At 43.5% G+C, this 20,537-nt stretch overlaps 1 protein-coding gene and 1 pseudogene across 1 annotated transcript in view; one reads left to right on the top strand and one right to left on the bottom strand.

Moving 5' to 3' along the window:
• The window catches only part of GET1 (guided entry of tail-anchored proteins factor 1), a 339,667-nt gene that overhangs the window by 232,259 nt on the left and 86,871 nt on the right, over positions 1 to 20,537 (bottom strand). The window lies entirely within an intron of this gene.
• On the top strand, positions 10,274 to 10,391 carry LOC135052566 (5S ribosomal RNA; annotated as a pseudogene).

Genomic DNA, 20,537 nt, shown 5'->3' with positions numbered 1-20,537 from the left:
TGATTGGCTGGTACTTTATCACTGTGCTATTATCACTCTCCAAGGCTTGATAAATGGGTCCCAAAGTGCTGTACAGAAGTGGTATTTTATAGTTATTACTACAGTAGTTCATGTTTTAGTAATGCATCACTCTGGAAATACTGTAAGTACTATATATAGAAAGATGTGTACTCTGATTATGGTTAGATTTTTATTTTACCCTCTAAAGAAAATTGTATCTTACAGAATAGACCTACGTTTCTCATGGAAAGTCAGCCATTTAGTTATTTTACATACTGAGAAAAACTGTTAAACATACCACTGCGGTCAATTGCAAACTGAAATGAATTCTGGGTAGTTTTACATTTTCATTAATTTCACAACAAACTTTTCTGGTCTCTTGAAAAATGTAAAATGGGAGTATGAATACACTGGAGCAAGTAAAGGTGTGTACACACGGTGAGATCCTGGCTATGCCTGAATTTGACTATGCGATTTCCCTTGAACTCCCCCAGAGCCCAAATAGCACAGGTAGTACAGATTTTGACTAATGGGCCATACACACTGGGCAATAATACTGAAAGATATGAATGATCTCGTTCATTAATGTCGAAGTCGAAAATATTTCAGTACACACATCATGTACAAACTACACACAGATGGCCTCCGTGCGCGTACTTGTTCTGCCGTGCGTGAACATATTCGCAAGTTGCGTATGTCCGCTCACACGGTCCTGCGTATTAGCGCGTGGTATGAGTAATTACGGTAGTATTTGTGATCGCATGGTAAAGCCATAAAAACACATTACATATTTAATACACATAGTGCACGATTTACACATAGTCAGCATCAACACACCAGCGAGTTACACTTGCTTAAAGGGTATAATAACAAAGGGATTCACCTTTACAGGATATGAGGGGACAGAATTAGGTTAGGAGGTGGTGTTTGGTATCCAGCTGTAGGGTATTTTTAGAGCAATATCCTGGTGTTGGTTTGCGGAAGATCGCACGCTTTTGCGCATAGTTATGCGCAGGAGCAGAATATTAATATCAACTGTATTTACTGTACTCCTGATATTCGGCGGGAACCCAGTGGAGACCAACTGCAAGTGCACCTGGACCAGACATCGCCCACCTATTCAAACCGACCTATGACCTCTCCTGTACTGTAAATGACCATCCCAGTGACCAATAGATGAAGAGATTACAGTTTCCATTGTGTTAGGTTTTGGACAAATGTATAAAAAGCCAGCTGCAGGCCCGGTCACACACAATCTCTGAAGGTCATCTACCTTGATGACTGAGGACCGGACCGGGAACCGCAGGCGAACAAACTTATGTATCATTGACTGTAGCCTTTTTCTCTTATTGTATTGTATTATTGTTGTAACCCCCTGCTAAGTAAAATAACCGTTGGTGGGTTGGACCCCAACATAGTTTTTGAAATACAATTGGTGTCGTGTCCCATTTCCTGCTAAGGTTTAAGGTGTATTTCTACCACACGTGTAGCTGCATTGGGCTCTCAGCGTGTCCGTGTATGTGTGTATGCACTGCATGTACTTTCTACGTCCGTCGCGGCATGAGTACGCAAAGTGCGTACAGGGTATGGGCCTTTGTACACTAACTGTGTAAAAAGTACGTAGGGTAAGGATTACATACAGCGGCCGCAGCGGCTCGAATTTAAGTGTATTAGGGTGTTGCTTTCGTCCTCTAAAATAATCAGCATTCACAATTGGGGGCTCGATCCGGTTTTTCACACACTCAAGGACTAGCAGATCTATCAGCAAATGGTGGAAATACATCTTTAAGTTAAACCTTTTTCTAGTTGCTTGGATGTTTTAAAACCCTATTTGTGTGCTGTTAGATTGCGTCTGGTCTGCTAAGAACCTGGAGGTAAACAGGAAAAAAGCTATTTAAAAATCGGTGTAATTTTTTTTGGCGCGAAAAAGCGCACACAGGGCGTACCGATACTTTGCATACCCTCTCACATATTGGGGGTAATTCCAAGTTGATCGCAGCAGAACATTTTTTAGCAGTTGGGCAAAACCATGTGCACTGCAGGGGAGGCAGATATAACATGTGCAGAGAGAGTTTGATTTGGGTGTGGTGAGTTCAATCTGCAATCTAAATTGCAGTGTAAAAATAAAGCAGACAGTATTTACCCTGCACAGAAACAAAATAACCCACCCAAATCTAACTCTCTCTGCAAATGTTATATCTGCTCCCCCTGCAGTGCACATGGTTTTGCCCAACTGCTAAAAAATGTCCTGCTGCGATCAACTTGGAATTACCCCCATTGTTGCCACAAGGTATAGATCTTTAGATCAGTTTAGATCTGTGTGAAATCGGATACATTTGGTTGCTATATAGATAAATTTGAATTAGTAAGGGAGTAATTATAAAAACACAAAACGCAGTTCTGGCCTGGTTGTAAAGGGTTACACAGAACAAGTGTAGGTTGTGTTTGTGAGCGATTATAGTTTGTATTGCTCACATTTATAGAGATTGTGTGGTTTGTTTTATTGCGGACGCACGTTTTGTACACGTGGCCCGGACAAAGTACAGGAGCGTGCATGCGGCGTAAAAGGCACCCATGGTCGCGTGTTTACGCAAGGTTGCGTAGGAGAGCGGACGCAAAGTACAAATCACACGATAGTTATTTAATTAAAGTGGGATGGCATACCTTAAATACAAATAGCACAGTACTATCCGATTTCAAAAGCAGATTAGTATAAGACTTTTGTCTAAACTGTACTGCCTCTGGGGTAAAGCTGCCGATCAGAAAGAGTGGAAATTTTTCTGTACAGAAAAACACTGTGTATTTGTGTGAGCTGAAAGAGTGAGTGTATTGAACACCGTGAATTCAAAATCCCGCCATTAGTACACCAAGTAAGTGGAGGCTTGGCGGCGTTAGGCGGCTGACTCACGCTGAATACAGATAGTGAAGTACGCAAATCGTGAGATTTGTAGAGGAGCGGTAATAGGGAATTGTGCATTGTGTAGTATTAAAGTAAAGTTTTTTTGTTACGCTCCGGCTGAGGAGCGCAGCTTGTATATTCGACTCCAGTGGTCGTAGAGTGGATAGGTAACAAGTACCTATACGCTGTGCGATTGGACCGCGTGTTTGTGGGTGCGATACGTGACGCAACTTGATACCCTTGTGCGAACTTTTTGCACAAAACCGCGGTATCATTAGCGCCGCATAGAGCATACGCAAGCATGATTTGTGTATACGTGTATAGGGAGTTTTCGCTGGTCTCTCTCAGGAAAATCTCCAATGGTAGATATTCACTGGAAAAGGTAAGTCACTCCTAAAAACTTCCAGCGAATAGAAGCCAGTTAGGGGCCCTAAGTTGGGTACATTGCCTTCCACTATCAACAGTGTATCGTAGTACTGGCCAACGTGGGCGAGTGCGGGTGAAGAGCGCTCGGAGAACTTTCACCGTCTGCTTGCATTGTGTATTTTGGTGGTGTTTGTGGGAAAGGACCCACAATGGGAGCCAGTTGCTCAAGTAAGAGACGTATGGTAGCTAGGGATCAGGCTGAAGAGCCGCGGCCCAAGGGGTCAGCGAGGTTTATTATGTGTGGGAAATATGGTCCACACGCTGAAGCTTATTGTGATGAATGGGTACGTATGACCGCGGAAGATAGGGCATCATTCCCTAGGATGGGCAGCTTTGAGCCAGAGGTATTACAGAACATAAGGATTAGGCTATGTCTGATAAAATCCAGAAAACAAAGGATTAGACATACAGATTGTTTAAACTTGTGGCAGCAAGAGGGGGATGTGCAGAGGGAATTGGCTCGCACAGCAGGTTCCAAACCTAGCGGGAAAGCGATGGCGACCGCACCACCACCACCATATGTTGATGGGGAGAAATTGGCTACAAGCAATGATGCATTGGTAAAGGATAGGAAAGTAATTGATCAATGTGCTAACCCTAACCCTTGCCAGCTGTATCCTGTTTTAAATTTTCCCCAGGACTGTGAGCAGGAAGATGAGCCCAGCACGATATCGGCACCCTCTCTAGCAGCCAATATACAGAATACTCAGGTGGGCACGGCTCAACCACCAAGGGTTGTAGCGAGGCCCCCCAGCGGAGGGGTGAGTGAGGTTGTGTCCACAGGTAAGTACGGCACCACACACTATGTAGAGACAATAGCTCCCCGCATTATAGAGCCAAGCCAAAATGATGTAGTTGAATTAAATCTTGTCAGGGTGATTGCAGTTCCCAACGGGAGAACTGACAATCAGGGAGTAACTCCCATCAGGAACATTGCCATGCATTGTCCTTGGTCCCGAGCAGAGTTAAGGTCAATTATGTCAGAATTCCCCGATCCCAGAAAAGATCTAGTCGGATGCCAGAAATTCGTTAGAGAGTTAGGTAACGCCCATGAACCCACCAATAAAGATTGGCGAACAGTGCTACGGGTGTGTTTACCCTCAAATATTGTCATCACGAAATTCATAACGGATTGTAAGTTAGATGCAGAAGTAACTCTCACTGATGAGTACAATCAGGAGAACGTAAAGCAAATCAATCTGCAATTAGGAGTATATTTCCCTACTGTTGTTAAATGGAATAAAATCTTCTCCATAAGACAAAAGGAAGGTGAAACAGCATCCGAATATTTCCATAGAGCACTGCAGGAAATAGCTAGATACACTGGGATCGAGGACATTAAGGATAATGCACATCACAGGGAGGCAGCAGTCTCTGTGTTTAATGGATGGTTTAAAGGAAACACTAAGGACAAGGGTGCAAACCTCTCTACCTAACTGGAGAGGTATTTCGGTGGCTGCGTTGAGAGAGTCCGCTGTCGAGCATGATAGGAATATCACAAAACACAGGGAGTCGCAAGGGGATAAGCTGATTATGGTAAGTATACAGGCACTTACAGGAAAGTCCCATCAGCCAAAACCCCAGACCCCTGATGGTAAGTCACGGGTAATAGTATGCTACAATTGCCAGCAGGAAGGGCATTACTCAAGGGAATGTAGGAATAAAGGGACACATAATGTATACAGACCCCCTAGACCAGGATACGAACCACGCTATAACACACATAGTTGGGAACAGGGACCACATAGAGGGGAAACACGGAGGTACCCACCTAGGAGGGACTGGCAGACCTACGAAAACTCTCAGTTATCCCCCTCACATATCGTAGCTGCCAACGCGCTGCGGGAAGGTCCCACTACACAATAGAGGTCAGGCCACACCTGTAGTCTACAGCCAGTGAAATTGATTGCTAGCCTTGGAAAGGAACCTGAGGTCATAGTTGATGTAGCTGGATACCATTGCCTTTTCTTGTAGATACAGGGGCGGCCAGGTCAGTGTTGAATTCCACATCAGTTGTAAAACCCATGGGAAAAACGATTTTGGCAATGGGAGTAACAGGAACGGTGCAACAATACCCTTTGAGTAGACCTGCAGAGATTACAATAGGGCCCTTGCAAACCAAACATTTTTTCCTGTTGGCAGCATCGGCTCCGACTAATCTACTTGGCAGAAACTTATTGTGTAAAATGAGGTGTGTCATATATTGTACTCCTGAGGGTGTCTTCTTGGATATACCTGAGAACCACGCTCAAGAAGTGCAAGATATACTAGACACCCCTCAAAGGCTAATGTCGCATTCTACTGTTATAGACATGTGTCTATCAAAGGTAGAGGAAATGATCTCGCAAATACCGGGTTCTCTTTGGACCAAAGATGGACACTACACTGGATTGATGGCGAGTGTAGCTCCACTACCAGTACAAGTAAAAGATGGTAGGATAGCTCCAAAAATCCCTCAGTATCCTCTGAAGCCAGAGGTAGAATTAGGAGTGTACCCCGTCATTGAGCGGCTGCTACAGCAGGGCATCCTATTCAGGACGTCCAGCACAGCCAATAGCCCCATCTTCTCTGAGAAAAAGAGTGGGGGGAGGGGTTACAGGTTAGTGCAGGATTTAAGGGGGATAAACAAAATAGTTGAGAGCCAATTCCCGTAGTGCCCAATCCAGCTGTCATCCTCATGCAAATTCCCCCTACCGCAAAATTCTTCACTGTCATTGATCTCTGCTCTGCTTTCTTTTCTGTCCCTCTTCACCCTGACAGCCAATACCTCTTTGCCTTTACGTACAGGGGAGTACAGTACACCTGGACTCGTCTCCCCCAAGGTTTCACTGACAGCCCAAGTATTTTCTCCCAGGCCTTACATGACTGTTTGCAATCTTTTCAACCTGAAAGTGGGTCAGTGCTAATACAGTATGTTGATGACTTGTTGTGTTCTGACTCACTCGAGTCGTCCTTGAAAGGTACTAAACAGCTTCCATTTCACCTTTCCCAGACAGGAAACAAGGTTTCAAAAGATATGTTGCAGTTGTGCCGGACCAGGGTTAAATACTTGGGACACTGCTTGACGTAAGGACTTCGACACCTCACCGCTGATAGAATACAGGCGATTCGCGACATGACTCTGCCACAAACTCAGCAACAGATCCGCACTTTCCTCAGAATGTGTGGGTACTGTCGTAACTGGATTCCAGGGTTCTCCATACTGGCTTTACCTTTGCAAGAAATGGTCTCTTCGAACAAACCGGAACGGGTCTCTCACACAGATGAGTCCAAACTGGCGTTTAAGAGACTCAAACAGTGTTTATCACAAGCACCTGCATTAGGTGTGCCAGATTATGAGAAGCCCTTTGAATTGTACGGTACTGAAAGTGCTGGGTGCGCGGCAGGTGTCTTAACACAGAGACATGGTGATGCCAGCAGACTGGTAGCCTACTACAGTGCACAGTTGGACACTGTAGCATGGTCTCTCCCCACTTGCTTGCGAAGTGTTGCAGCTATAGCTTTGCTGGTAAGTAAAAGCGAGGACGTAGTGTTAGAACACGACTAGACCATTCATACACCTCATGCAGTGTCAGCCTTACTAAACTCCGCCCAAACCAGACATGTCTCATCTGCTCGGTTTACAAAGTGGGAATTATCACTGATGGCCCCTGTAAACATCACCATTAAGAGATGCAGCTCACTAAATCCTGCAACTTACTTGCCAAGTGTGCCTGGTCATGCACAAAGGGTGGATGATAAGAACAATGGTGAAGGAGGATTTAGTGCAGACACTGATACTCATGATTGTATGGAATACCTGAACCAAACTTTCACTGCGAGACCTGACATCAGTGACAACCCACTGGAAGGAGTAGACTTTACCTTCTACACTGACTGTAGTTGTCACAGACAGATGGAATCGGGAGACCTGTGCACCGGATATGCTGTTGTAGATGACGAAGGTATCATAGAAGCTGAACCCGTGGGCCCACCACACTCAGCGCAAGTCGCTAAGCTGGTAGCTCTGATCAGAGCATGTGAGTTGGCCAAAGGTAAGTCAGCTAATATATACACGGACTCTAGGTACGCCTTTGGAGTGGTGCATGATTTTGGGGCACTGTGGCACCTCAGAAATTTCATGACGGCAGCTGGCACACCTGTAGCGCATGCGTCCCACATCAAAAGGCTCCTGACAGCAATACAAGAACCAGACAGAGTGGCTGTTATCAAGTATAAAGCACACACTTACAACCAAGACCCAATATCACTTGGTAACAGCCGGGCAGACAAAGCTGATAAATCAGCAGCAAGCACCACCATACAAACAAACATCACACCACTGATGACATTTAACATGGTCAACACACAGCAGCTAATTGAAATGCAAAATTTGTGTTCCCCAGAGGAAAAGTAGGTCTGGAAGGCAAAGGGGTATGGTCAGGAGTCCTCAGGACTTTGGACAGATGGACACGGTAAGCCAGTGGCCCCCAGAGCATATCTTCCAAGTCCAGCTGAGGCGGCACACGGTCTGACTCATCTGTGCAAAGAGGGTATGTGCAAGCTGGTAAGAACCTATTGGAGTGCGCCAGGATTCTCTTCTCATGCAGGTAAGAGAGCAATGACATGTCTTACTTGCTTGAGGAAGAATATTGGTAAGGCAATACCAACGGAGCCATCCCATATCCCTCCTACAGACTGACCTTTTCAGGTAATACAAATCAACTTCATACAGTTACCACCTTGTAGGAATTTGAAATGTGTGTTAGTATGTACTGACGTGTTTTCCAACTGGGTAAAAGCGTTCCCTGCTGCCACAAATACTGCTACGTTCACTGCAAAGAAAATTGTGCAGGAATTTGTTTGCAGATATGGTATCCCTAGAATGATTGAAAGTGATAGGGATACCCATTTTACAGGTGAAGTCTTTCAGGTCATGTGCAAAGTGATGGGAATTAATAGCAAGCTACATACTCCGTACCGGCCACAGGCGAGTGCAAAGGTGGAGAGAATGAATAGCACTATTAAGAACAAGCTGAGCAAAGTGATGGCTGAAACTGGATTGTTGTGGCCAGAAGCTTTGCCACTAGTGTTGTAGAGCATCAGAACCACTCCCAGGTCACCGCTTAACTTATCACCCTTTGAAGTTCTTTTTGGTCAACAACCACATGTAATGATAGACCCCTAGGATGATTTGAAATGCAATAATGAAATAACTGTGAAATATTTGGTTAAGATGAGCCAGCAGCTGAGAAATCAACAAAGAAATCTAAAGCTGGTGATTCCTGACCTACCGAACAGTGACTGTCATGACATTGAGCCTCGGGATTATGTGATGATACAAAATTTTCTACGCTCAGGTTGCCTCATAGACAGGTGGGAAGGACCGTACCAAGTCTTGTTAACCAGCACAACAGCATTAAAGGTTGCCGAAAGAGAGACTTGGGTCCACTCGTCCCACTGCAAGAAAATCGCTGACCCGGAGAAAACTCGTGACAAAGAGCAAGGTGAAGAGAACCTCGTATCACTAGAGTGTTTGTTCCGGGAAAGCTGAGAGGCAGGACTGTTGAACGACACCTGAGCGCGGAGAGCAACAAGATAAAGGACGGTTGTCGCACCATTTTCTTTTTTCACCCCCCCCTGCATTTTCCTTTCTTTTCTCCTCCTTATTTTCCTTCTTTCCCCTAACGAAAAGGATCTATCACAAGAGACTGCATTTCGGGTTCTGCTAGTAATACTGTTTTTGCTCAGTACATTTTGTTTTTGGTGAGGGTCCCGGAGAGGTCGAGCAAGGATCTGGAATGGGTTCTGATGGCGAGTACGAATTTGTAGGATCTCAAGAGCAGCACATCACTCGAGTAAAGGCTGTTATCAGTAAGCGCTCTGGTAGTCATGGAGCTCAGAGGCAATGTGAGGGGTTATTGTATTTGTAGATACAGGTATTGCGAGAACATAGTCGAAGATGGGTGCATCCAGAGATGTCAGTCCAACATTAATATCGATATGGACCGACATCCGTTGAGTGATTACCACTCATTAGTGGGTAAGGTCTTAAAACAGACAGAATGCTGGGTGTGCTCACAAGTACAAGGAAAATGTATGGTTCCTGTATAGTACAGGAGCCAAAGAAGAAAAGAAGAAAGACTACAAGTCTCTTCTGGGGCACACTTTTGTTGTGAAATGTGTAATATTGTGGTATTTAAAATATAACTTTTATTAGTATTCCTCAAAAATAAGGGGCTATAAGGCAAAAAGGAACTGAAAAATGATAAGGATACTTTCAATTTATCGAAAGGTTGATCTATCCGATTTAAGCATAGTTGATTGTATAAGGTGATACAAATCAAACTGACTGGCTCCGTTTGGCGAAAATGTATATAGATCTCTCTGATGTTAGAAGAACTACAATTAAAGTATGAACAATATATAGGTTATCTTCTTCGTGAACAAGCTCCCCGAGCGAAACGTACGTCGTCACTTCCGGTTGTCAGTTCCGGTTTCCGAACTTCCGGTCGGCGTACCGCGGACACCGGCGTCTCTCTGCTGGACTCACCCTCTATCATGGACTTCTAGCGGCGGTCTCCACTTACCAAGGGGGGTATTTCACCCCTCCACCTAACAGTAGGATATATTCTTTCTGTCTGATGCCCCATCGGATTTAATACTTCCGCAAAATTGCATATTTTTCTGTTACTATAAGTTTCTCAGATACTGATGTGACTTTTCACTTATGTACATTATATTGACCTGAAATACATGTGAAACATGGCAACAATGGGACTGCATCAGGCTTGTTAGTAAGCCGCACTCTGGTCCAGGACTCATCCTCAATTTGTTACCTTCATTATTAATACATATTTTGGTGCTACTATTGTCTTGATTTAAAGAGCTCCCAAGTATTTCACCTAAAATTTGGGATCTTTCAGTACTTAATACTTGGTTCCGGGCATCATAAAGCAGGATATATTCACCTGCGGTCAAACCACACTAAGTATGCCCAACCTCGTCAGATCTTGGAAGCCAAGCACTGTGGGCCAGGTCAGTACCTGGTTGGGAGACCACCAGAGAATACTTGGTACTGCAGGTATTTATATCCTAACTCAGAACATAAGACCCGGAGCCAAGGTATTGTTATTACTCACTATATCAACTTCAGATTGTGGAAGCAGATTCTCACCAATTATCAGGGATGAGCACGGCTTGTTAGATAGAGAAATACCCCTCTCTTCCGGTATATTGTCATTGGTATTTTTTATTACAAGTACATTTCATTTTTTCGGAAGAAGATAACCTATATATTGTTCATACTTTAATTGTAGTTCTTCTAACATCAGAGAGATCTATATACATTTTCGCCAAACGGAGCCAGTCAGTTTGATTTGTATCACCTTATACAATCAACTATGCTTAAATCGGATAGATCAACCTTTCGATAAATTGAAAGTATCCTTATCATTTTTCAGTTCCTTTTTGCCTTATAGCCCCTTATTTTTGAGGAATACTAATAAAAGTTATATTTTAAATACCACAATATTACACATTTCACAACAAAAGTGTGCCCCAGAAGAGACTTGTAGTCTTTCTTCTTTTCTTCTTTGGCTCCTGTACTATACAGGAACCATACATTTTCCTTATACTAGTTTACTGAACTACCTCTGGGAGCACCGCCAACCTAGTGCCAGATATTAATTATTCAATTACTCATGACCAAATGTTGGTTAACGTTATAGCTATAGGTTTATCCTATATTAATTAAATTAGCAAGTTTTCAGAATGAGAGATCCTGTGCAGAGTCTATCACCCTCCTTTCCAAAGTGCTCACAAGTACCTCAAGGACAGAGTAAGTCGGGATTAGTGCCATATCCTTTAACGTTAGATGAGGTACTCGAATTATAGGGTGGGAGACCGGTGGACAAGAAATTCAATATATCTAGGCCCCCTAGCTTGAAGCTCCACCAGTATCATGTAGATAGATCACTAATATGCTTTAATGTCTCCCATTTCCGAAAACCCGGAATTGGGAAGTAACCTGGAATATCGAGACAATGACCTTTTCACACAGAGCTGATAGGATTCCTATTGACTCTGAACTTGTACGCAAGATAGCCAACAGTGGGAGGTATTTTCGGTATAGGTATACACGTGGGAGCAAGACCATGTGGGTTGGAAAAGTATCACCAGGGTATTGTGCCCACATCATCCAGCCTGATACGTGTACTGAGCAGATGAGAGAATTAGGGATTGGTTTTTTTACCTGGAAAATTTGCAATATGGTGTTGTTACATTTTGTCCCCTGTGTTCTCCCAGATGATGCCTATTTCATATGTGGGAGGAAAGCGTACAAGTTGCTCACTCCGAGCTCTGAGGGATTGTGTTACATTGGAAGGGTACTACCAGAGGTCATGACCTTAGAGCATGATCAAATGAAAGACATTCACCGCAATGCTCAGACTCCTTATACTTATACCCACTATGAACACATCATCAAGAGACACATCATAGATAGGGCAGAGCACACAACCTCTGATTTGATCCATGAATCCACCGGGATTCAAAGTCTTCTTGCATTAGACATCACCCGTACTGCCAGAGGAATTATACATTTTAGGTACATCCATGCGCTTGCGAACTTGATAGATAATATCACTGAGATGTATGATGACACCTTTAGGTATACGGGCAGGGAGTTACAAGCCTACAAGAAGGAGTTGGTCCAGCACAGGATGGTCCTGAATTATGTCACGGCTGTGACGGGTGGGTACTGTATCACTTTGGCAACTCAATATGGTGTGAAGTGCTGTACGTACATTACGAACAGCACTGACGACCCCACGGAGATCATCGATCAAAGGATGGACGAGATCTTGCAGTTGAAGTGGATGTTCCGGAGGAGACATAATCTTACCTTGACGGCTGTGGGTAATGAATTGACTGGCTGGGTCTCATGGCTAAACCCACTCAAATGGTTTTCTGGATTAGGAGAGTGGGTGCAGAATGTAATTGCAAGTGTAGGAAAGTTTCTCCTGTGTATCCTAGGTGTCGTCATAATTATTGTTTTGATATTTAGGTGTGTTCGAATTCTGACGCGGCGCAAGCACAGCACAAATTGATGAGTATAAGGAGCGAGGGCGTTGTTACAGCAGCAGATTTGATTTATGATCCATCCATAGAGACAGTGCTATGATAAGGATTGTAAATGAATTTCATGGCCTGTTTCTTTCACCATTTTTCTCTGTTTCCCCCTTTATCCGGAAACATCCAACCGGAAAAGACGTCAGCCCTACCCAATGCTTATGTGAATGCATTTTTATACATGTGTCTTATCTTCATCTCTGCAACCTCCAGTTAATGGCACACATAGTCGACAGGTGTTATTCACATATACTAGCACTCACATATGTTCCCCCTCCATGTATCATCAACTAAATGTGCTCCCCATTTGTTGGTATTAGAAGCCGAAGAGGCGAGGGATTAAAAGCCCTTGCCCGAACGAAGCTCGGTAGTGTTTGTTTGCCCAAGTACAGACCCTTAATACGGTATAAGAAGGATTTAATGTATACTTCGCAATACCTCAAAGATTATTTAGAACATATACGGCACGATGATACATGCCCCTCAGACATTGATTCATACATACATGCTTTTTACTATCCCACTAGGCTATACATTTCCCACCTACAACTCTCCCCCGATCATCCAAATTTGTATATATTGTGTAGATAATATTTTCTGTTTAGTAGTAGTGTGGCAGTTATTGATGACTGCAAAAGGGTGGACTGTCGAAGTCGAAAATATTTCAGTACACACATCACGTACAAACTACACACAGATGGCCTCCGTGCGCGTACTTGTTCTGCCGTGCGTGAACATATTCGCAAGTTGCGTATGACCGCTCACGCGGTCCTGCGTATTAGCGCGTGGTATGAGTAATTACGGTAGTATTTGTGATCGCATGGAAAAGCCATAAAAACACATTACATATTTAATACACATAGTGCACGATTTACACATAGTCAGCATGCAACACACCAGCGAGTTACACTTGCTTAAAGGGTATAATAACAAAGGGATTCACCTTTACAGGATATGAGGGGACAGAATTAGGTTAGGAGGTGGTGTTTGGTATCCAGCTGTAGGGTATTTTTAGAGCAATATTCCGGTGTTGGTTTGCGGAAGATCGCACGCTCCTGCGAATAGTTATGCGCAGGAGCAGAATATTAATATCAACTGTATTTACTGTACTCCTGATATTCGGCGGGAACCCAGTGGAGACCAACTGCAAGTGCACCTGGACCAGACATCGACCACCTATTCAAGCCGACCTATGACTTCTCCTGTACTGTAAATGACCATCCCAGTGACCAATAGATGAAGAGATTACAGTTTCCATTGTGTTAGGTTTTGGACAAATGTATAAAAAGCCAGCTGCAGGCCCGGTCACACACAATCTCTGAAGGTCATCTACCTTGATGACTGAAGACCGGACCGGGAACCGCAGGCGAACAAACTTATGTATCATTGACTGTAGCCTTTTTCTCTTATTGTATTGTATTATTGTTGTAACCCCCTGCTAAGTAAAATAACCGTTGGTGGGTTGGACCCCAACATAGTTTTTGAAATACAGTTGGTGTCCCATTTCCTGCTAAGGTTTAAGGTGTATTTCTACCACACGTGTAGCTGCACTGTGCTCTCAGTGTGTCCGTGTGTGTGTGTATGCACTGCGTGCACTTTGTACGTCCGTCGTGGCGTGAGTACGCAAAGTGCGTACAGGGTACGAGCCTTTGTACGCTAACTGTGTAAAAAGTACGTAGGGAAGGATTACATACAGCGGCCGCAGCGGCTCGAATTTAAGTGTATTAGGGTATTGCTTTCGTCCTGTAAAATAATCAGCATTCACATTAATGAACGAGATACCGTTCATATCTTTCAGTGTGGAGGCACCAGCGATGAACGATGCACGGCCCCGCACTCGTTTATCGCTGGTGCCCCGTCGCTTGTGCATGCAGGCCAATATGGACGATCTCGTCCATATTTGCACGCACTGTTATGGAGCCGGGTGACGGGGGAGTGAAGAAACTTCGCTCCTCCTGTCCCCTCCCCCCCGCCGCCGGGTCGCCCGTCTACCGTATCCGCCGTCGGGCAGCTCGGCGGCAGATTGCTAAGTGTGTAGGGCCCATATCTGTGCTTGAGATTTTGTCTATACTTTGTACTAGATCGTACACTAGATAGTCAAGATTGACTTGCCTGCACAGTCTATCTAGCCTTACGCTACCAACCCCACGGGAGCGCGCATAGGGATAGAATCTGTATCGCAAGTTGCCTTAAGGTGCATTTTTGCCCAGCGTGTATGCACAGCGATGATCGCTGACATAGCTGGGCTGAAAATCGCTCAGTGCATACACACTGAGCTATTTTCCCCCCTGCCCAGCGATGTCAGCGTGGGTGAATGGCTTTCCATAGCAGGACGCTATGGAAAGCCATCCACCCCGCCGTTCATCTGCTGGTGATACCAGCAGATGAACGGCTGCCGCCGGCGATGAAGCAGGGGCGCGCACCAGCGCTCATCACCGGGGCATACACACTGGGAGGTTTTGAGCGGAAAGTAACTCAACATACCAAACGTGAGCTGCTTTCAGCTCATAATCGCTCAGTGTGTAGGGGGCTTTACACTATGAGATATGCACTAACTTTCCTTAAGATTTTGACTATATAGTCAAAATCTTACAGATTTATCTCACAGTGTGTACACCCCTTTACTTTGTATCTGGAACAAACCAAATAAACATATTTCTTTCTGCATGCAGGGTAAATACTCACTGCGTTTGCATGTAGCCCACAAATGCTGGATAGCTTTATTTTTACACTGCAATTTAGAATTGACTTTGGACACGCCCCTCTCACATCTAAGGGGTATATTTACTAAAGCCTCTAAAACAGATAAGTGAAGGCGTTGCCCGTAGCAACCATCCAGATTCTGTTTTTCATAGAGACATGATAGCTGAAATCTGATTGGTTGTTATGGGAAACATCTCTTAGTTTTATTTTTAGAAGCTTTAGTAAATCTTTCCCTAAATCTCTCTGCACCTTTTAAATCTGCCCCAATTACTACAATAAAAATATAAAAAAGAAAACAAATATTGCCGCACTTGGAGCGTAACATGGTTTTACCAAGGTGCAACATTATGGGCCCATAAATCAGGTAAGTATTGGGGAAATTCCTGGGCCGGGTCGTTAGCAAAATCCAACATGTTTGAAATCCTTGATTCGCTGATTCCACACAAAACTATTAGAATCTTCGAGTCAGGGATTTTTAGCCTGTAGGATTTTGACTATCCCCCGACAAATTGCTTATGATCAGAATACGCCATATGGCAGAACAGGGAATCGGCCTGTAGAGGTATGGGCCTGCATTACTTGATGTTTTTGCTTTTGCAAGATTTTGGCCGTGGTGCTCCCTACCTCTGGAATCTGTGACTCTCCCCATCAGAATCTCCACCTCTCTACAAAATTTTAAACGGGTTCTCAAGACCCACTTCTTCATGAAACCCAAGCGTCTCTCATCCTAACCCTCTGTTAAATGCTCACTTCTACCCTATCTGTGTCATCTGTCTGGCTGCCCCTCCCCTTCAGATTGTAAGATATCACTAGCAGGACCCTCTACCCTCATGTGCTTTTCTCGCTTTTTTACTATTTTCTACTCTACTTCCTACAACGGCACCTACCCCTCGGTTTCTGCCACCCTGAGGATTATTTCAGTCTCGTGTCCCCTGATGCAGAAATTGACCAATTGCTCACAAACACTGGAAACAGACAAAAATGGTCAATCAGACAAATTTGTTAAATCCATTTGATTTAACCAATTTGTCTGAACAACCGTTTTTGACAGTTTTACGGCATTTAGGAGCAAATGGTCAATTGTCATTTGCCCGCATACATTACCAGATCTTCATTCCAACCAGCCAGATCTGACAATAAATCTTTAGGTGTATGGCAAGCTTTAGCTTTAGTTTTCATGTTTTGCTCAGTTGTTTCTCTACTTTGTTAGGCGCTGCAGAACCCTTGTGGCACCATATAAATAAACGACAATAATAATAATAATAATAATAATAATAAACTTATACTGTCACGGTGTGTGTGTCCTGGTTTTTTGGGGGTATTTTTTTAGTAGTAGTACAACAGGTACCAGCGGGCCCGGTTTTCCACAGCATGCTGGTACTTGTGGTTCTCCAAGTACCAGCTTGCGGGGGAGGCTTGCTGGGACTTGTAGTACTGCTACAAAAAACAATATTCACATTTTTTTCAAAAGGCTATCAGCCCCCCATCCGCCGCCCTTGGATGGGGGGGGGGGGGACAGCCTCGGGCTTCACCCCTGGCCCTTGGGTGGCTGGAGGGGGGGGACCCCTTGATTTAAGGGGTTCCCACTCCTCCAGGGTACCCCGGCCAGGGGTGACTAGTTGGGTATGTAATGCCAGGGCCGCCGGGACCAGTATAAAAGTGTCCCCCGGCTGTGGCATTATGTACCTGGCTAGTGGAGCCCAGTGCTGGTTTAAAAAATACGGGGGACCCCTACGCTTTTTGTCCCCCGTATTTTTGGAACCAGGACCAGGCGCAGAGCCCGGTGCTGGTTTAAGAAATATGGGGGAACCCCTGTCATTTTTTTCACCATATTTTGTCAACCAGGACGGGCTCAAAGAGCCCGAGGCTGGTTTTGCTTAGGGGGAAGGGACCCCACGCATTTTTTTTTTTAGATTTGTAACAATGTTATTTTTTTTTACGAAAGGTGCACAATGAAGCCCTGCACGGATCTCACAGATCCGGCCGAGATTCATTGTGTTAATGTCGGCAGTGTTTTACTATTCACTCCCATAAAACACTGCCAAAAAATACGAATGACATCGACATCGGAAAACGCGAAAATGCAGAATACGACAGCTTAGTAAATTAGTCGTAATAAATTCAAAAAGTTGTCATTTGTGTTTGAACTTTAACCTCATTCTGAAAAATACGAATTTTAGTAAATATACCCCATAGTGTCCAGACAGATAATATGGTCGATATGGTCAAATGGCCAGCAGGGGTTAAAAGGACGACAGACAAAATGTAGACAGGTTTAAAAGGTCTACATGATAACGGCCAAGTTAGGTTTTTTTGTTTTTCACATATTTTTCAACTTTTGCCTGATTTACCATCCATGTGGACTATGATTAAGAAAAGTAACTTGTGCCGAGCGCAGCGGTAGCAGAGCGAGTCACCTTGCCCAAAGTGGCCAAGCGAAGCAAGCCTGCGAGGGTATCCGTTTGCAATAACTGTGGTCACGTATGATGAAACATAGAAAATTACACTTAAAAACTTGTGTCAACATTTTTTGGGCCATGCTGACCTTTTCCATGTTGGCCTTTTGACCCTACGCAAGTTGACAATATGGTGACGATCTAATGACTATGTCAGTAATTACTGCAGGTCTTCAATACCACACCCGTTTTGTGTTTAGTCTCTTTCTCCATGACTACCAGACCAGTGCTCTTACCTGAACCTCAGTGATAGCGAGACTATTACATACACATACTCTGAGAATTATTGGGAGCAGCAGAAATCACACAAATAATCAGTTAGGACCTACACAAGTTGCTAGTCAGACTGAAGTTTGTGAACCCCCCAAAAATTGACATACTTAATATTATAAAAGTGCTACCTTATAAAAAGGATAAAAACATGGTGGTGAGCTGGATGTAAGGTAGTGTTCCAGCTAGGCCTTTATGGTTGTGTTAATGTTGAGAAGCACGCTGTCTTTTTTTTACTGCTGAATTGCGTTCTGCACCATATCATGGCACGCTGTGGCCTTACAGACACCAGAGACCGTCTGGGAGCCACCACGCATGTGAGATGGATGGAGACAGACCGAGCAAAGGGCTGGCCATATCTTAGCCCTCAGACGGTGCTGTCCAGCCTACGGCATTGAGCTTCTACTCAATGCTAGCGGCGATGCACAACCCCAGGACCCATACAAACCGGGAGCAATTACCACACATGTCCCTCTGCCCCCTTATGGGGTATGCTGTTGCAAAGGAGAGGTGAACTTTTCAGAACCCACTAAAATTCTCAAACCAAGACCTGTTTGAACGTGAACAAAGCCACGCCATGATATTCTTTATAATTTAAGAACACGCATAAACCCTCATCTTTACTAGATGTCATGTGACTTTTTAATACATTTAAATCACTTTTGAACCCTCCCTCACCCAACCCACCAGCCACTATCAAGGCGCAAGATCTTGCTTCCTACTTCAAGGACAAGAGTGATAAGATCCGAGATGAAATGGCATGCTCTTCCTCAGCCAGTGACCTGCTCAATTCTCTGCCTGAACCCTCTGGCACTCTCTCTTCATTTGATCCCACAAGTCAGGGGCAAACGCAGGATTTTTTAGGGGGGGTTTCCAGATTTATATTTATATATATATCTATATATAAATCTATATATATATATATATATATATATATACAGTTGTGCTCATAAGTTTACATATAGAAACATAGAAACATAGAATTTGACGGCAGATAAGAACCACTTGGCCCATCTAGTCTGCCCCTTTTTTATTTTATCCTTTAGGCAATATCAACCCTTTTTTAACCTTAATTCTTTGTAAGGATATTCATATGCCTGTCCCAAGCATGTTTAAATTGCCCTACAGTCTTAGCCTCTACCACCTCTGATGGGAGGCTATTCCACTTATCCACTACCCTTTCTGTGAAGTAATTTTTCCTTAAATTTCCCCTGAACCTCTCCCCCTCCAGTCTCAATGTATGCCCTCGAGTTCTAATACTTCTTTCCTTTGAAGAATGTTTCCCTCCTGAACTTTGTTAAGACCCTTGATATATTTGAAAGTTTCTATCATGTCCCCCCTTTCCCTTCTCTCCTCCATAACATACATGTTAAGATCTTTTAGCCTTTCCGGGTAAGTTTTGTGATGTAGGCCATGCTCCATTTTAGTTGCCCTTCTTTGTACACTCTCTAATGTATTTATATCCTTCTGGAGATAGGGTCTCCAGAACTGGACACAGTATTCCAGATGATACCCTAGCAGAATTTGTGATTTTCTGGCCATTTGTCAGAGAATATGAATGATAACTCACAAACTTTTCTTTCACTCATGGTTAGTGGTTGGGTGATGCCATTTATTGTCAAACAACTGTGTTTACTCATTTTAAATCATAATGACAACAGGAAAAAGGAAAAGGCAGCGCAAAAAAAATTAGAAATGGATTGTCTGTCAAGTTCATACAAATTAATATATATAAACACACATATGGCTTAATAAACTGTTACAGAGGTTTTTTTTTTCCTTCTGAGATCTACTTCAAATATGGTTAAGAACATCATTGGATTTCTCTAGTTATCTATTATCTATGTACTCTAATGAGGTAACCCAGAAATGGTATTTAAATATCACGTGATTTTTTTGTATATCATGAACTGAACAAGTAATGGGATGGAACGCAGGTCACGTGATGTTATTCTGATTAACATATTGATGTACTGTTTTATAAGAAGAGGCCACTTTGAGATACATTATTAATTGTTAAATCCAGGTATTGAAAAGTTACAATTTTATTGGATTATATTTGATTCTGGTTCGATAGGAATTAATGTTACTTCAGTTGGTCCCTTGGTGGGTTAAAAAGCAATGGAACGCAAAGTGCGTGTCACAGCCTGGATATGACGTCATAAACTGGAAGTCACGTGACCGCGTTTGTGGTCCCCTGTGACTCCGATGACGCTGCCCATCTATAAATATAGTAGACTCTTTCTATAATACGAGAAGGTCTATCCTAATATATTTTAGTATTGGTCCGCTCTGGTTTAACATCGATAGTAAATTAACTATTTAATTTTAATGTTAGAGAGTGCCGAATGTGAGTATAAATTGGTCACTTCCGCTAATCTAATACTGGTGAAACGCAAAGTGCGGGTCAAGGTCCGGATATTACATAGGGGACCGGAAGTCACATGACCACACGTGTGCCTCACCACCCGGAAGTAAATCTGTAGTTTTTAAGTTAACTCTTTTTAAAGATTTAGGGCTTATTAAAATATTAAAATATTTGTGTCTGTCTTCTTCTGAGTCACGTTAGGAAATAAATCTATAACTGATTAAACGTTTTGAGACGTTTTTACTCTAATGGATTGGTCTGTCAGGTGATACCGCTTATGTAATCAGTATGGTATAAATACACA

This window comes from Pseudophryne corroboree, chromosome 2 (assembly GCF_028390025.1).
Source record: "Pseudophryne corroboree isolate aPseCor3 chromosome 2, aPseCor3.hap2, whole genome shotgun sequence".
Taxonomy (NCBI): domain Eukaryota; kingdom Metazoa; phylum Chordata; class Amphibia; order Anura; family Myobatrachidae; genus Pseudophryne; species Pseudophryne corroboree.
This window is presented reverse-complemented; position numbering and strand designations above follow the sequence as displayed.